Consider the following 14,781-nt stretch of genomic DNA (forward strand, 5'->3'; position numbering starts at 1 on the left):
AAAAACAAAAAACAAAACAACAACAACAAGAAAAACTCAAGAAGTAGCAAGGTAATCATGGTCTTGAAAGAAACTGAGGAATGGCTAAAAGTTCAAAGTGGTCTTGAGACAGGAAAGAAGGGAGCAGGGCACCACCTTTAAAAGGATGACACAGCCATTAGGAAGAACAGGATAGGACAAAAACTGGTTAGAACCCATTAGGCCTAAGATGGCAGAAGACTGGACTTCCAGTAGACCTTGAGCCTCATTATACACTCACTGTAATACTTAGCATATGCTAAACGACACACCCACAGGTGCCATAACCGTAAAAGACCAAAAAATGGGCGGTGGCACAATTCCTGGAAATCTCCGCCCCTCCCCAAAATAGTTAGAATAATCCTCCCCCTCCTTAGCCTATGAAATTACCCAGCCCATAAAAACTAGCCACCCCGTATTTCGGGGCTGCTCTCGCTTTCTTAGACAGACCACATTCTGCCTATGGAATGTCTATCTCTCTAAATAAACTTGCTTTCACTTTACTATGGCTCACTCTTGAATGCTTTCCTGCGCAAAGCCAAGGACCCTCACTTGGCGGTGCATCCCAGGGACTCGCCCAAGACCTGGGACATGACCACCCTCTGATACCCCATTCTCCTGTAACAGTCCTTCTGAGGAATTAAGTGGCAAGGACTGGTAGAAAAGGAGATTGCTAGTTTTTGTAAAGCCTAAAAAATAATCTATAACTTTTTAAACAAATAATGAAAACCACTTTATTTTCTTATTAGCCTACACCCTAGGAGGGCACAGACCACATATTAATTTTCTCAAAGGGTAAATAAATATCTAGCACAGAGAAGCCTGTCAGCAGGTATTTTTTGAAATAAATGAGATTATAACTTGATTTTAGACTGACATGGGTATACTAGAACCTTCCAGTTGATCAACCCAGAAAATGTTCACTGGCCTACGTAGCAGCACCCTAGTGGTCCCAGGGAGTATTTTACGATGATGACTTCAGAAATCCAAAGGTTTCCCCAAGGTAACTGCTACTCCAAAATTGTGGTGTTGCCTTAAATCAGATTTTGGTTACAAGGAAGGAAACTCAAAGTTCTCATTTTGCTGCTGTACCTCTTTGTCCAAAACTTAATGGCCATTTTCTGCTTTACTTGAATGGTTTTCTGGTCTGTTTCCCTTATAAATACTATTTATAGACTCAGTATGACAATAGTAGATTATAATGAGGAAGTCTGGGGAGAAATTTTAACATTTGCAAAAGCAACTGCTTGTCTGGTTCCTCACAACGAAAACGACTCTCCTTCCAGCAGTTTTCTGGGTCTGCCCCAATTTGACAGTAACTTTTGTTCCCTCTTTTTCTTTGCTTCATTTTTCAGGGAAATGACTTTAAAAAAACTAAGACTGTTCTCTCTAAATATTATAGTCCTAGTTCTATAAAAGCATACTATGTTTCTTGGTCCAAATGAAGCTTTCAGATTCATCATTTGTTCTATAAGAAACAGTCAGGAACACTAAATAATTTATTTCATGAATTAGGGACAGTGGCCTACTAACTTTTTAAACCCAGATCTAATGTTTTTCCCTAAATATTTTTCTTTATAACGATGTCAAAGTATCACATCAATAGTTTACTAAGCACAACATAACAAGGAAAGAAAACAGAAATTAACAATCCTATAACGCAAGTATAAAATAATTCAAGGTATTATCACATCAATTGGGTTTTAAGAGAAAGGGCAGATGGATAGCCAGTCACTTCCCTGCCTGCCCCACCCTCAAAGTCTAACAGGTACCTCCGACACAAATCAGGCAGATCCAAGCTGCCTAGTTAGTGTTCCTCAGCAGTACTCTAGAGATTAGAAGCCAGTATTAGAATCTCTGGTGCATGAGACCCACAAATGCCTTAAGAGGCCATGAAAACTAGAGGGAGTCTATTCTCCACCAGACCTTGGGCACAAAACATATATAAAATGACTCTCTCGGAACTCATCACAAGGCCTTATACAAAATGGCTATGGATTTTGTGACTGCTTGAGCCACTTTTATAAGACTTTGCTTAAGCAAAATCTGAAAACATTTTTTATTACATGCAAATTTCTGATACCCGAATATTTTCTCTTATAATCAATTATTTGTGATGCTCCATATTTTATTTATAAATATTCACATAAATAAAAACCACTGCAGTATCTGATTTGGGGGGTCCAGACTAACACTGAATATAACAGCTGGTCCTGCAATGATAGATCTTGACGATACCTAGGTGGTATGAAAGGAGTTTGATTTAGTGAGAGTAATATTCCAAAAACAATACTTAATACACAGTGGGCTTTCAGTAGATGAATTTAACAATACCTTCCCACCATCTATTTGCTCTATAAGGAGAAACATACCAACTCTTATTCTAGACTTCATAAAATATTATGAAAAGGATAGGCCAGATACTTTGGAAAATTATGTTAGCTATCCACATTCTTGCCACCTGCATGAAACTTTCCTGGCTGTATTTGCCAGTAATAATCTTTCCCCTTCCTGACCATCTGGACCATGAGATTACTGGAGAGCAATCAAAATGTAGCTTTATATATAAATTTTAACTTTCCAAAAAAATTATTGAGGTCAAGAACACTGCTATAGGTTTCCTTTTTACCTCCACAATGTGATATTGGAAAAATACTTTTGGAACAAAAGAAATCTATCATTCAGATGCATTTATCACGGGTCCCAAGAGCATAAGCATTCACAAAGACAACAGTTGAATTATACCTAGATGGTGAAGAAGTACGATAATGGCTTCTGTATTTACCAATATCGTAAATTCTGAAACATTCCTGAACTATATAAAATATCTATTTCCTAACAAATTTTTTCAGCAGGCTTAAATTCATCCTACTATTTCTAACTGTGGAAAATCTGTTTAGTGTCTGGAAGTAAGAATGAGCGAGAATAGAGAAAATTATTCCCTGTTCATTGTTGATATAATTCCACAACCTTAAGTACTAAGCATTATATACTATTAAATGTTTCAGCAATTGAACAGTTTGGGTTTACAGATTTCACAACTATAAGAACTGAAAGAGCATGTCTCTCTCGCATCTAACCAACATTTGTATCATAGTCAGACAATGATGTGCTACATATTTCTCCTAGGAGTCTTTCCTCAAACCTAAACAGCATAAACACATACTCAAAAAAAACAAAAAAGTACAGATCACAAATCAGTGACATATACAATTATGTCCACAACACATTTTTTTCACTTTATTAGAGTGAGCAAATCACTTACGAAGTTCAGATAATGCTGATGAATAGAGGGGAACTGGGTTAGCAGTAGGATTTAGACTTGATTAAATCTCAAGGAAAACATGAAAACCTGTAAAAGTCTATAAAAGCCAGATTGCACCAATGCAATCATATTTTATAAGTCCAGATGATGCCCCAACAGTCGCTTGACTTTTCTATTTGGGTGTGAGTAGGCTCTGTCAAGCTTTTTCTCTGGCACTGACTTTTCATGAAGAATAGGAGCAAGGCTATAAAACATCAGTACTGAACTGAGGATCTGAGCCAGAGCAGGTGAATCCATCATATCCTTCTAGGCCACATGGAGAATTATTAGAATAGAATCAACCTACATAGCCAAGGGACACCCAGCATTACACTACAAAAGCATGCAGTGACGTAACAGGACATCACATCAGCAGTTCAGGCCTGGAACTTCCACTGAGGGAGTTTTAATTCTCTGAACACTAAAAAGATCAAAGGTAGCATACTGGCTGAAGTATCCAGTGGAAAGTTTGGGTTCAGGAACAATTTAACCCATAAACAGAGCAGGCAGCAAGGTCAGCTTGTGGCATGCCTGAATAATAAATACTATGTCTACAAAACAGAGTGATATAAAAATTGACACCAACTCTCCCACCAGATATTGCAAGTCTTTGGTAACAATTAATATCCCTGCTGACAGGCTGTCCACTCTGTCTGCAATATTGGCATTATTTGCAACCACAAACTCTAGTTATTAGTTTCCAAAAGCCACAACATCAGATAAGATTTTTCCACTCTATTTGTGGCTTCAAGCTCCATGGATGCCTAGTTGCAAAGCCAATAAATTGCTTCCTAAACCAACAGAAAAAAAAAAAAAGTCACAGGCCCACTGTGGAATGCCGACAGGTCACTGCAATACACCCTGGTACTCAGAGGAACTGATCTTTCTTCTAGAGCTTCACAGCCCAGCCTGTTGGAATCCAAGGTCTCACGAAAACACAGGCAAATTTAGTTCTCTCTGAGGTAACTAAACTGGGTTCTCCACAATGTCCTCCAGGTGGTCAGTCTTTTTTTTTTTCATTGCCAAACAAATCAAAAAGCAAGATTAATCTTGAAAACAAGCCCCTGAAAACTGGCATTTACATTTTTTTATATCCTACCAATGCATCATTGTGTAGCATTGTATTCAGGTGAATTGGGTTTCAGTAAATATGAGATGTATCAAGTTGGAAGAGCATATTAGATATTATTTTGGTAATAAAAGGTTAATATTATAGCATAGTTTTCTAATTAAGCATTAAAGAACAATAAGAAATGCACAACCTGCAAATGAAAACAGTCGTAAAATTAAACTTTTATCCAGTTGACCAGGTACTCTGCAGACTTAGGAACTACCTTTTTTCTGCTTCATCACTTGTTCCATACTGCCATCAGCTATGCTATAATCTGTCTGTCCAGTACTTGGATGCCAGTGTAGACTCTGAACAGGACACAGGAACAGAATCCTCACTTTGGAATCCACTGGCTTAATATCAAGTGATCTGTTTCTGCTTTCTCTTGTTCCTGTTCATCCTCTAACCATATTAGCCAGATTCTTTGCAGGGGTTCTAACCAGTAATATGTCTCCTTACTACTGTTACAGATTGATAACTACTAAAAGTGAGGAGAATTATGATTCCAAGACAAAAGTCACAGTGGATGCACAGAAATAATTCGAGACTATATGTCTAATGATTTTCCTTCATATACTCTCTCTGAACAGGGATAGGACCTTTCAGTAATATCTGCTTTGAAACTGCCAAACTACCAGGTAGTCTGAGAATTCTAGTATTATCTCTATATATAGACAGATAGGTAGATATAGATATAGATGTATAGACTGGGCTTGTTATTTTATATAGATATAGATATAAAGTATATAACAATTCACATAAGGCCAAGTTTTGACAAATGAACACATGCAAATACAGAAAGGTGGCCTTTCAATTTTACACAAGTCCAAAATTTGATTCCAGCTGGTTTCTCCCAAGACTTCATCCCACTACTCATTACTTCAAATGAATTTCATCTGAATTCTAGTTAAATTTTTTTTGTTTTTTACTATGAAATTTTATGTTGATGCAATAAGTACTGTTGTGCATGACATCATCTACAAGCCACATATATATATTTTTTTCCAAGCACACATATTAATTAGAAAATTAAGAACTGTGCTTTTCTGATGTTGCCTGTTTTTAGTTTTTGTTTTGTTTTGTGGTGTTTGACCTGTTTCCCAAAGCCAAAACAACTCCCAATTCAGAAAACATTTTCCCAAGATGTAAACCACTCCCACTTCAGAGCACCTCTGCCAAGAGGTAGAGATGTTACATAAACTGTATCATTTAATGCCCACTCAATGATATGAGGTACTGAAGTAAGTGTTACCTTCATTCTGCAGATGAGAAAAAGGTCAATCAGCTGGGGTAGCTTGCCCCATGATCTCACAGCTAGTAAGTGGAGAAGCAGGTATTCAGTTTTGAATGTTTGATTCCAAAGTCTATTCTCTCCCAGCAAACCATTATTGCGAAAGGAGTGGGGTGGATAAAAGGTAGTGCCAGCCTACTACCCAGCTCCATTACAGAAAAGAAGAGGCTTATCATCTTTAAAGGCAAACAGAGCCAGAACTATCTGTGCTCAGAGGATAATCAGGTGCCAAGTATCCTGCTTTAAAGGGAACAATCAGTAATTTGCTGCTAACAAACAAGCATTTACACCAAGTACACCCCCACCCCCATCCTTACTGCCATTAGGAACTGACCTCCCAACACTTCTTCACATTCCACAAAGGCTGAAGCACCCCATTCATACTCCTCCTCTGCACCCAATGCTCCTGCCACCACCCTGCTGAAGCTTCAACATCCGCTTCCTTGTCCAATATGCAGCCTCTCTCTTCCACAACCTCTTAACCTCTAATGACCTTCCCTCTTCTGTAATTCACACACCCACAAGGACACGAAGAGTTCAAGCGATCTAACCCCTCTGCTTCTGCTTCTTGGCAATGCTTTTATTCAACTCTAGTTTACTCCTAATCTTATTTCCCACAGTGGCCATCTAAAAAGAATTTTCTCCTTTCTCAAGAACCCAGCCCCAAACTTCCCTCACTCACACCAGATGGCCTGGCCTTCTGCTTTTCTGATCAACATGGTCTCCATTCTTTTCAACTTGCCTGTCTCAGAGGAGGGGCCCTCTTCCTCTCAAAAGCTAACAACTCCCCAAGAAGCTTCTAATCTCACCCTTTTCCATATCCATCTCCATTTTTTTCTCTCCCGCTCTTATTTCCACCAGCACTCTTCTCTCCTCACAAGCCATTTCTCCTCCTTGTCTACAAACTTACTCCAGTGGACTCCCATCCTCATGAAGGAGGAAGACAGGAAGACCTGGGAGTGGGGAAGAAGGAGCTTTGGTACCCGCACCAGCATGGTGCACAGCTCTTTAATCCTCACAACACCCTACGAGGCACTCACAAGTAAAACACTCAAATCTTCTATCACCATTCTCCTACTTTTCAAATAATGAAACTGATATGTAGAGGTTAAATAATATGCAAGGCCATAGAGCTAATGACTGGCAGAGCTAACCTCTGAACTCAAATTAGCTCATCTGAAATTTATATACACTTTCCCTCTATTCTAGGCACAGTCGCACAACCCCACCTCACTAGTCTAAATTTAACAAATCTGATTATATATCCTGGGAATTTCTACTAGGAATTTTGTCTGAATCTCAAAACTTAACATGTACCAAAACTTAACTCATAATTCTGCTCCACCCCCAGGTACCCTGGCCACATATAAACATATAAATGGGCCCCTAACACCATTCTCCTAGTAACTCGAGTGATGGATTATCCTCAGTCCTTCCTTCCACAGATTCAATTGCCAAATGCTGTTGATCTCTCTCCTCTACCCTTCTTCCATACCCATGTAAGGGTATCACTTCATCTTTGCTGTACTATTCCAACAGCCTAGTTATTGGTTTCCCAGTTCCTATGGCTCCAGCTCACCCTATGTAGTAATGGTCAGAATAAAATTCCTAAAGGGCACCTTTGATTGTGTCATTATCCAACTCGAAAACTGAATGAGTAAATAAAGTCAGAAGTCCATATTGCAAATGATTTGGGGCCTCCATGATGTGGCTCCAAAGTACCTTTCCAACTGTGTTAGCTTGAGATGCTACTACTTCTGATCTCTTAGTACTCTGAAACTACTAACATTCCTATAGTATCCCATTTCCATGTCTTTCCTTTAACTACTGGGTTGGCCAAAAGATTCTTTCATTTGGTTTTCCGTAAGATGGCTCTAGTAGCACTTAGTTGTCTTTAACTTCATTTGAAACAATTTTGTTAGATTGTACGTGACAGCCGTCATATCAGAGTGCATTCTAAAAAAGACTTATCAAAACTGGCGAATTTTTGTGTAGCCATTTTAATACTGAAGATGGAAGAAAAAAAGCAACATTTTCGGCATACTATGCTTTATTATTTCAAGAAAGGTGAAAACACAACTGAAATGCAAAAAAGATTTGTGCAGCGTATGGAGAAGGTGCTGCGACTGATCGAACGTATCAAAAGTGGTTTGCGAAGTTTCATGCTGGAGATTTCTCACTGGATGATGCTCCATGGTCAGGCAGACCAGTTGAAGTTGATAGCAATCAAATCAAGACATTAATTGAGAACAATCAACGTTATACCATGCAGGAGATAGCCAACATATTCAAAATACCCAAATCAAGCACTGAAAATCATTTGCACCAGCCTGGTTATGTTCATCGCTTTGATGTTTGGGTTCCACGTAAATTAAGCGAGAAAAACCTTCTTAACTGTATTTACGCATGTGATTCTCTACTGAAACATAATGAAAACGTTCCTTTTTTAAAACAAATTGTGATGGGCGATGAAAAGTGGATACTGTACAATAATGTGGAACAGAAGAGATTGTGGGGCAAGCAAAATGAACCACCACAAACCACACCAAAGGCCAGTATTCATCCAAAGAAGGTGATGTTGTGTATATGGTGGGGTTGGAAGGGAGTCCTCTATTATGAGCTTCTTCTGGAAAACCAAACGATTAATTCCAACAATTACTGCTCCCAATTAGAACAACTGAAAGCAGCACTCGACGATAAGGAGCCAGAATTAGTCAACAGAAAACGCATAATCTTCCATCAGGATAACGCAAGACTGTATGTTTCTTTGCTGACCAGGCAAAAACTGTTACAGCTTGGCTGGGAAGTTCTGATTCATCCACTGTATTCACCAGACATTGAGCCTTTGGATTTCCATTTATTTAGGTCTTTACAAAATTCTCTTAGTGGAAAAAATTTCAATCCCCTGGAAGACTGTAAAAGGCACCTGGAACAGTTCTTTGCTCAAAAAGGTAAAAAGTTTTGGGAAGATGGAATTATGAAGTTGCCTGAAAAATGGCAGAAGGTAGTGGAACAAAAGTGTGAATACATTGTTCAATAAAGTTCTTGGTGAAAATGAAAAATGTGTCTTTTATTTTTACTTAAAAACCAAAGGCACTTTTTGGCCAACCCAATACATTTCTTAAGCTGTATCTTACCTAGACATTGGGACTCAGCTCAAATAACATCCTCTTTTTAAACATCTTCTGATGTCCCTTCTCCAGCTTTGGTTCTCTCACCACATTTCTGTTCTTACTACTCTACCTAAAGCACTCAGCACATTCTCCTGAGTAATATAGTGATGATATCATAAAGCTATTTTTGGACCCCCTTCTATTAATAAGGGTACAAGAAGATCTTATTCATGTTGCATGTACCAAATTACCCATAAGGTTCTTTGCACTCAGAAGATATTATTAGTAGAGAATTCCAGAGAATCCAAAGTCAATATGAACTAAATGACATCTTATATGGGATTTTAATTTGAAAAGTTGATTTTTTCCTTCATCCCTGAGTAATCTGCACAGCATCTACACTGGCCCATAAACACTATCTCTCATTCTAAGATAGACAGATAGACAGATAGATAGATAGATAGACAGACAGACCAATTTGTTCTGCATAAACCAAAACCTTTTTTCAGGCTGTCAAGGAAAAATGGTGCAACAAATGACCAGGTTTCCCCACAAACACATGGCTTCTATAGCCTCAGTGGCTCCACTGGCAAAATGCTAGGCATCAGGGATCTGGTGACCCACAAAGCACTCCTCTGGAACAGACCTTTTCCCAGTTTTAGTACCTTCCCCAGTTGTGCCTCCCTCCCTCGGTATAAAGCACAAGTATATTGTTTAGAGTAACAGTTTTTCCCAGGCTGCATCAGACAACACGAATCTCCATAAAATGAAAAGCTCCTAATGTCTCAACGCAGAGGATTCTACCTTAGTTCAGGTCTGGGGGTGAAGCCCAAGAATCAAAATTTTAAGGTTCCCCATACTTGATTCTGATGCTAGGCAGCTTGGCAACTGCTGACTTTGTGGCGGGGGTGGGGGGGGAGGAATGCATGCTCTTTGTGTGAGGAGTTAAGAGTTAAAAATATATTTAAATAGAAAACAGTAGATACGCGTGACTGTGTGTGTGTGTGTAATTGTTTAAGATAAGATTTGGAAGAATGCTCCTTGCCTGAAGCACATCTGTACTTTCAATGGCAGAAGTGGTTACTCGTGGCCCTCTTGGTAATGGAAGAAAGAGAACACTATGTCTGAGTCCTAAGAATGAAGCAGAACCTGAAAGCTCTTCTCTCTACAGCCCTCCGAATCATGACTCAGCAACTATCCTGAATTCTCTCAATGACCGAGAAATTACTCTGAATTACGCTGTTTTTTCCCAGCCACATATTCCTTGATAACTATCCAAGGCAAGCTTTTCTTTCTTTTGTAGGCCTGTTATTCAACTATTTTCTTGCTTTCCTCCTCCCCCACCCCAAGGCTGTCTCCATTGCTCATATGCTGTCCTTGCCTTTTGCCAGTGAGTTTTCATTAGTCTCTGGGTGCCCACGTCCTGCCTCCTAACTCACTTATTTCAGATACAGTCTCCAGGACTATTGCCTTTATGGTCCAAACCTTTTAATGTCAAAATTGAAACTGTAATTTTATTATTTCATTCATATTTAGAAATGTTCTCTCTAGGTCCATTAAAAAAAATGCTGATGGACCTAGAGTCTGTCATACAGAGTGAAGTAAGTCAGAAAGAGAAAGACAAATACCGTATGCTAACACATATATATGGAATCTAAGAAAAAAAAAATGTCATGAAGAACCTAGGGGTAAGACAGGAATAAAGACACAGACCTACTAGAGAATGGACTTGAGGATATAGGGAGGGGGAAGGGTAAGCTGTGACAAAGTGAGGGAGTGGCATGGGCGTATATACACTACCAAACGTAAAATAGATAGCTAGTGGGAAGCAGCCGCATAGCACAGGGAGATCAGCTGGGTGCTTTGTGACCGCCTAGAAGGGTGGGATAGGGAGGGTGGGATGGAGGGAGACGCAAGAGGGAAGAGATATGGGAACATATGTATATGTATAACTGATTCACTTTGTTATAAAGCAGAAACTAACACACCATTGTAAAGCAATTATACTCCAATAAAGATGTAAAAAAAAAAAAATGCTGATGAAGGCAATCCTTGACTCAACTCTGAACTGGCAAAGACTTCCATGCTATAATTCATCACATATATTGAATCCAGAATAAACCTCCTAAAGGGCAACTTCAATCACAAGCCTCAAGTGTCTCCTGAGGACATGTAAATTAAACTTGAGACTATGTGGCAAGCCCTCTGCGATATTCTGTGACTCCCAATCCTTGTACAACAGCTAAGAAGATACCTTTATGGCTTTCCCTGGTGGCGCAGTGGTTGAGAGTCCGCCTGCCAATGCAGGGGACGCGGGTTCATGCCCCGGTCCGGGAAGATCCCACATGCCGCGGAGCAGCTGGGCCCGTGAGCCATGGACACTGAGCCTGCCCGTCCGGAGCCTGTGCTCCGCAACAGGAGAGGCCACAACAGTGAGAGGCCTGTGTACCACCAAAAAAAAATAATAATAAGATACCTTTACACCTTTTGCACCAAATGGTTTCAAATCCAGAAACAGGTCAATGTTTACATAGTCATATAAATTTGATTGATCACATAGGGAATGGAGGGTAAAATGAGGTTCATTTTATAAGTAGTTTACAGTAATACCACTATCTTGAAATTAGATATCTGTATATTAAAAATACTAAAGAAAAATTTTAACTAATCTCCCTTCTTTTTGTATCTCTATAGCACTTATGGTCTAATAATATATAATGAAGTTATGTATTTTATCGTCTAACTCCTCTGACTAATGGCAAACCCATTAGGGTGGGGATTTTTTTTTTCTGTTTTGCACATGATGTGTCTTCAGCACCCAAACGGTGTCTAACAAATCTCAAGTGCTTTATTGAATGAATGAACAAGCAAACTCAAAGTTATGACCCAGGAGCCAGGTGATCAAGGTTCTAATACTTGTGTGACTTTAGAAAATAATTTCACCTGCATCTAAATCAAAATGACAGATTTAGCTCCCATGTTCTCCAAGGTCTCTTTCTACTCTACGATACTAAACTTGCGATTCTAAGAAACCAGGCCAACATTTCTGTCAGAAGTAGCTCTTTCTGATAATTCAAAAAAAAAAAAAAAAAACAGACAAAAAGAACAACAGCTTGTGCAACTTCCCATCTTCCCACCCCCATATGTACATAAAGAAGGTACATGAATTATCCTAGAACTAAAGAAATGCAGCTCCCCAATAGAAAGATAGAAACTACTCCACACCAAGAAGACAACTGTGACACGATACTATCTTCAAAAGCTGTTTTCAAAGTGGATGCAGAATTTACATGATATTCAACATGGGTGGATCAACTCTATTAAGCAAAGCAGGAAATTAACCAACAAAGGTAGAATCTATGCACCTACCACACACATGGGCCATGGCTTACCTTTCTGATACCTAATATTTACCAATATGCAATAAAACATGTTTCTGTTCCTGAAGTCATCCCTTCACCCCCACTTGCAGCTCGAGGCAGCCTGGGCTCTGACCAACATTACCTCGGGGACTTCAGAGGTGACTCGCGCCGTTGTGGATGGAGGGGCCATCCAGCCCTTGGCTGAGCTCCTGTCTTCCACTCATATGACTGTGCGTGAACAGGCAGTGTGGGTCCTTGGTAATATAGCAGATGATGGACCAGAATTCAGAGACAACGTTATCTCGAGTGATGCCATTCCACATCTGCTGACCCTGGTTTCATCAAGTATACCAGTCACATTCCTGTGCACCATTGCGTGGACCTTGTCCAACCTGTGCCGGAACAAGAACCCGTACCCTTCTGATCACACGGTGAAGCAGATGTTGCCCGCCCTCTTCCACCCGCTATGGCACCCAGAGGTTCTCTCGGACAGCTGCTGGGCCCTGTCCTACCTCACCGATGGCTGCGATGCACACATCAGCCAAGTGGTGGACACAGGGGTCCTGCCCAGGCTGGTCGACTCATGAGCAGCTCAGAACTCAATGTCTTGACCCCCTCTCTGCGCACTGTGGGGAACATTGTGTCACGGGGACGGACCACCAGACCCAGCTGGCCCTGGACACGGCCATCCTGGCTGTGTGGCTCCAGCTCCTCACACACCCCCACTCCTCCATCCAGAAGGAGACAGCCTGGGCCCTAAGTGATGTGGCCGCGGGGCCCCGCCAGCACATCCAGCAGCTGGTCGCTTGCAGTGCGCTGCCTCCCTTGGTGGCTGTTCCAGAAAACGGAGAATTTAAAGCCCAGTGAGAGGCTGTCTGGACAGTGGCTAACTTCACAACTGGGCGCACCGTGGACCAGTTGATCCAGCTTGTCCAGGCTGGAGTCTTGGAGCCTCTGATAAATCTTCTCACCATCCCAGACACCAAAATTGTTATCATCATCCTCGACGTCCTCTTTTTATCCTCCAGGAAGAAGAAACTGGCACAACCTTACCAGACCGGGACCAAGATGGTGAATTCTTAAAGCACTTAACAAACACATACCAAAGCTCCACAACTCCTAAACCAGGGACCAGACCCAAAGAGTCACTTCTTTAAGAACCCCTTCCCCTTGGTGTACCACAGGTATAATGCTTTTAAAACTGAATGATAATAAAATTTTCCACACTTTCACCTCCATCTAACAACAACAAAAAAAAATGCCATGTGTAAAGGTTATGGGCAGGTAGACAAGACCTAATAGGCCATGTTAGGGATGTGGAATTTCAACCTGAAGACAATGAGAAGCCATTTCAGGGCATTAATCAGAGAAATGACATCATCTTTGCATTTTAAAAAGATTACTCTGACTGCCTTTGGAAGAAGGCTGCCCCAGATGAGATTTTCTTACAAGATGGAACTTGGCCATTTCTCTGGGTTTGTGCCCAGGAGAAAACGGGGCATGGGTAGCTTGACTTTATAATGTAACCTATGGATACCTGGTTTGTTTATTTGTTTGTTTTAATGCACTTGCATTGACCCACAGAACCACAGTTGGAGTACATCTCTTTTATTTTAGATATGAATAGAATGGTGTTGGTAAAATTGGAATCATATGGTTAGTTTATAATTTTAAGCCTGAAGCATGGCATATGCTTGATGACATTTTTGTCATAATTTTTTGCATAATAACAAAAAGCCCCAACTGAATTTTCTTCTTTAATACACTTTAGCTCATTGCTCTTATAGAAGAGCAAAAATCTATCTTATTCGTCTTCAATGAGTCAAGGCTGCCTCATGCACCTATGAAATGCACCATATTTTATACAGTAGATTCTCCATGAGTCAGGCGGCTCAACTTTTTCACCTCTCTACAGATGACCACGAATGACCACAAAAGTGCTAGGAGTATTGATTTGGGGGATACCAATAAATTGTAGAGGAAGCAAATTTGCAAATACAGAATTTGTGGATAATGAGAATCAACTGTATATTCCTGCATCCCAAGTTATATTGGGCCAGAGCATTTATTTCATTGTCTAATCATTTTGTTGAATTTTTTTGAGCTCTTATAAGTCACTAACCATAGATAAAAGTTCTCTTTTCACTCTCTATCCACTCACCCTGAAATAAGCCTTTTTTAAGGCATGTTATCTCTAAAGGAAGGATATTGCTACCATCTTATTTTTTAGTCTGTACACTCCATGAGGGCAAAAGCTTTGACTACTCTTTTCACCACCAGGTCCCTGGGGACTGGCACAGAGCTTGTCACCTAACAGTAGTCAATAAACATTGAATAATAAACTAAAGAATATTACAATATTTAGCTCTGGTTTGAAACATTTACAAATATTAAGATATTTGTTCTAAATCATTCTCAATTATATGCAAAAGTTACATATATGTGTGTGTCTGTGTTTGTGTATTTATATGTAAATACAGTTGGCTCTCTGTATCCAGTTCTGCATCCTCAGATTCAACCAACTGTGAATTAAAAATACTTGGGGAAAAAAATTCCAGAAAGTTTCAAAAAGCAAAACTTGA

At 40.0% G+C, this 14,781-nt stretch overlaps 1 protein-coding gene and 1 pseudogene across 2 annotated transcripts in view; one reads left to right on the forward strand and one right to left on the reverse strand.

The window, feature by feature from the left end:
* Positions 1 to 14,781, reverse strand: part of ARHGAP42 (Rho GTPase activating protein 42) — a 287,206-nt gene that overhangs the window by 194,403 nt on the left and 78,022 nt on the right. The window lies entirely within an intron of this gene.
* LOC101334980 (importin subunit alpha-8-like) lies at positions 7,833 to 13,356 on the forward strand (annotated as a pseudogene).

This window comes from Tursiops truncatus, chromosome 8, assembly GCF_011762595.2.
Source record: "Tursiops truncatus isolate mTurTru1 chromosome 8, mTurTru1.mat.Y, whole genome shotgun sequence".
Lineage (NCBI taxonomy): Eukaryota > Metazoa > Chordata > Mammalia > Artiodactyla > Delphinidae > Tursiops > Tursiops truncatus.